The following is a 4074-nucleotide window of genomic DNA, read 5'->3' as shown; positions in this document are numbered from 1 at the left end:
GGAGGCAAATAAATGTGCAAAAAAAAGACAGCCTGGCGGCCGGCTGTTGCAGTGTTGCCCTCTCAGGCAACACTGAGTGACTGACTGAGCCGCACCGTCTTATATAAAGTTCAGACGGAACTTTGCACGTGTCATAGTGGAGCCCTCAGGATTCCAGAGCCAGCTTTCTGACATCATAATGGGGCCTGCCTCAGAGATAGATAAAAGCCTGGGCCCAGGCAGTGTTGGTCAGTGCTGCTCAGCAGGCAGCACTGGACTGGACTGGACTGGATTACAGCTGATACAAGGTGTGAAGGAACAAGGGGTGGCTGTGGGCATGCACTTGCTGCCGCTGCCAGTGTTTATCTGCATGGCAGGAGGGCATTTGGGCGTTGCCAGGAAGGCGTTTTTATGTAGATTCCTCCTCTTTCAGCACTGCATTGTGGTGCAAGCAAAAGAAGCAAATCCTGTGTAGCTTCCTCTCCGGCCTTTATTCACCTCCCTCCCGCTTAGTAGCTGTAAATGTGTGTGAGCCTGCAGGGCCCCATGGAATTGCCTAGGAGTAGGCTGAATCAATCGCTGCAAGGGGTGAACAGCAGTATGGGACAGGCTCGGGCAAGGCAAGGGCCGCTCGGGTTATCGCTTCTCGGCCTTTTGGCTAAGATCAAGTGTAGTATCTGTTCTTATCAGTTTAATATCTGATACGTCCCCTATCTGGGGACCATATATTAAATGGATTTTTAGAACAGGGAGATGGAAATAGAGCTTGCTCTGTCCACTCCACGCATTGACCTGGTATTGCAGTATTTCCAGGACCGGTGCACCCTTCCCTTATGTGTTGACTAAAATCAGATTCCAAAAGTGCTATTTGTGTTTGCTATTGTTTTTGTCTTTCTGATGGGATCTCCCCTTTTAATCCCATTATTTCAACACCTGTTGGACAATGCATTTGTACAGTCATGTGTGATAATGAGCTCATTTATTAAATGCAATTAATTAATACATTGCCACCTCTTGTTGTGTGTGTGTGTGTGTGTGTGTGTGTGTGTGTGTGTGTGTGTGTGTGTGTGTGTGTGTGTGTGTGTGTGTGTGTGTCTTCTGTGTTTCTGTGTTTCCGGCATTTCACATTGGAACAGCTCATTCACCTTCCTTGTCTTCTCTCCGCCCTCCCTTTTAGGTAGGTTAAAGAGCTGCACCTGAGCCAGCCACTGATTGATTGATGCAGCACCACAGTCAAATAGTGGAGTGGAGTAGGGGGAACAGCAAACAGCCATTAAAGCAGCCCGCCCGCCACAATGGACCTACCTGTGTACACTAGATGGATGTGATGGAATGTACTGTCGTCCCTACATTTCCAAGAAGAAGTAAGAATTGCAGTTGCAACAAACCCTTGCTTGCCTACAAAGAGAGCAGCAATTTGGATTTGTTACTATGTTACCTGGAAGAATAACAAACTGTGCAAGGATGGAGGTTGTAGGAGCAAAGAGAAGTTGTCTGTAAAGTTGGTGGATGCCTATTTTCCATTTTGCAGTCCCTTGTCTCCCTCTTGTGGCCTCCTGGAGGCAAATAAATGTGCAAAAAAAAGACAGCCTGGCGGCCGGCTGTTGCAGTGTTGCCCTCTCAGGCAACACTGAGTGACTGACTGAGCCGCACCGTCTTATATAAAGTTCAGACGGAACTTTGCACGTGTCATAGTGGAGCCCTCAGGATTCCAGAGCCAGCTTTCTGACATCATAATGGGGCCTGCCTCAGAGATAGATAAAAGCCTGGGCCCAGGCAGTGTTGGTCAGTGCTGCTCAGCAGGCAGCACTGGACTGGACTGGACTGGATTACAGCTGATACAAGGTGTGAAGGAACAAGGGGTGGCTGTGGGCATGCACTTGCTGCCGCTGCCAGTGTTTATCTGCATGGCAGGAGGGCATTTGGGCGTTGCCAGGAAGGCGTTTTTATGTAGATTCCTCCTCTTTCAGCACTGCATTGTGGTGCAAGCAAAAGAAGCAAATCCTGTGTAGCTTCCTCTCCGGCCTTTATTCACCTCCCTCCCGCTTAGTAGCTGTAAATGTGTGTGAGCCTGCAGGGCCCCATGGAATTGCCTAGGAGTAGGCTGAATCAATCGCTGCAAGGGGTGAACAGCAGTATGGGACAGGCTCGGGCAAGGCAAGGGCCGCTCGGGTTATCGCTTCTCGGCCTTCTGGCTGAGATCAAGTGTAGTTCTGATTACTTGTAGTCAGTGCTGCCTGGTCTTGGTTAGGAGGTGCTCAGGTACCCTCTCTCTCGGCCTCGGGGGATCGTCCAGGTTCGCCTGGACTTCACCCCCGTGCTGCTATTTGGGAGAGAGGCTTAGTCCTGAGCAACGAGTTGCGATCCACATATCCCCCGTGTAGGCTTCGGCCGAAAAGGGGAAAAGCTGCGTAGACGTTACGTCACCAACGGGTGGCGTAACTTTCCTTGAAAACCCCTCACCATGGACGAAAGTCCTGGTGAGATACCGGCGTATGCCCGGATAAAGAATACAATCCGTGTAATTGTATCAGAAGAGAAGGCGACGACCTGCGGCCTGAAGTTCTTGGTGGAGACCGTGCTTGTTGGCATTTTCAACATTCAGAAGCGGGAGATATTGGCGGTACAAGACTATCCTAGGAGAAGAACATACGACATAACTTTTGTACAGAATGGAGTGTTCCAAGATCTGCTGGCGGCATACATGGTAAAAAACGATCCGAGACTGGACGGTATTGAATTTTACGAACATGTGTTGGACATCACTAAGATGATTGTGATAAAAATGTACTGCCCGTTTGCTGATTTAAAAGATGTGATGTCCTTTTTATCCCCCTATTTCAAAAGTGTAAAATGTATTGGCAAAATAATGAACGAAGTTGGAGTTTGGACGTCAAAGTGGAGATTTTTAGTAACTTGTTATAGAGATGCCAATACAGCAGGGGGGATAATGTTGCCGCCAGCACGCTTTAAATTAGGTGATATGGCAGGAGATCTTTTTTATACAGGAATGCCTCCATTCTGTAGAAAATGTCAAAAGTACGGTCACACCAAAGAGTTCTGCGAAAGCACCTGTAGGAACTGTGGCAGCTCTGAGCACGAGGCCAAAACTTGCCCTCTGGGGAAAAGGTGTCGTTTTTGCAGCCGAGTTGGTCATCTATATGCTACTTGTCCCCACAGATCGGAACAACCCGAGGTCCGGCCGAGGCGTCCAGAGCAGCCAGCAGGCCAGATCGCCCCCGCACAAGGAGAGGAACCAAGAGGTGAAGAGGCAGATGACATGGACACCTCCAGCAGACCCCCCCAAACAGGTGACCCAAAGGAGCAAAGGCGGTTTAAGAGAAGAGCCAGTGATCAGCGGACGAAAAAGCCCCCTCAGGAAACGGAGGAGATGGGTAGTTCGGATGAAGCTGATCCGCCTGGGCCGCAGGAGGTGCTGGGTCAGCCTGTACCTGAGGCAGAGGACCCGGGCGGAGCGGCAGCAAGGACTAAAAGGCGTAGGGCGTACTCAGAGGTGGCAGCGGGGGTGCCGATGGGAGTACCTGCTAGAGCGAAAGCAGGGAAACCAGTTGACGCGCCCCCGGAAGCACCAGCTGAAGGTCTCCCCCCTTCTCGCCAGTTGGGGGAGACAAGCATAGCTGCCTCTGAGGTGACAGAAGTCCCGGAAACGGCCGCGAGTGCGTTTCCTGCCCCTATCGTAGGGGAGGAGGCTGCCATACAATATGCTCCAGAAACCTTGCCCGTGGAGTCCATCTGGGACCCATTTGCGATAAGTGCCTCAGGTATGGCGGGGGGTCAGCTGTCTGACATGAGTTCCTCTCCAATCTCCTCAAGTTATACAGTCGGTTTGAAGTCGGAGGGCGATGAGAGCTCGAGTGAGGTCTCTGGTAACGCCGAGGACTGCTGAGGCCACCTCGGGTAAGATTACATAAGACTGTCTCTTTTCCCTTTTCCTCATGGCAGAGTTAGGTGGCATTTCCTTAAATGTTAGGAGCGTGCATTCCAAGACGAGAAGAGCTGCCCTGTTTGATTATCTTTCTATTTTTTCCGCCACCGTTTTTTTCCTACAGGAATGCTGTATCCCACATCGCACGA

General features: G+C 50.6%; 1 non-coding gene across 1 annotated transcript; it reads left to right on the top strand.

Moving 5' to 3' along the window:
- The first annotated feature begins 617 nt into the window (after positions 1-617).
- Positions 618-808, top strand: LOC142734417 (U2 spliceosomal RNA). The gene has a single exon (XR_012880376.1). It is a non-coding gene; the product is annotated as a U2 spliceosomal RNA (small nuclear RNA).
- The last annotated feature ends 3266 nt before the right edge of the window (positions 809-4074 follow it).

This window comes from Rhinoderma darwinii, unplaced genomic scaffold (genome assembly GCF_050947455.1).
Source record: "Rhinoderma darwinii isolate aRhiDar2 unplaced genomic scaffold, aRhiDar2.hap1 Scaffold_978, whole genome shotgun sequence".
NCBI classification, from domain to species: Eukaryota; Metazoa; Chordata; class Amphibia; order Anura; family Rhinodermatidae; genus Rhinoderma; species Rhinoderma darwinii.
This window is presented reverse-complemented; position numbering and strand designations above follow the sequence as displayed.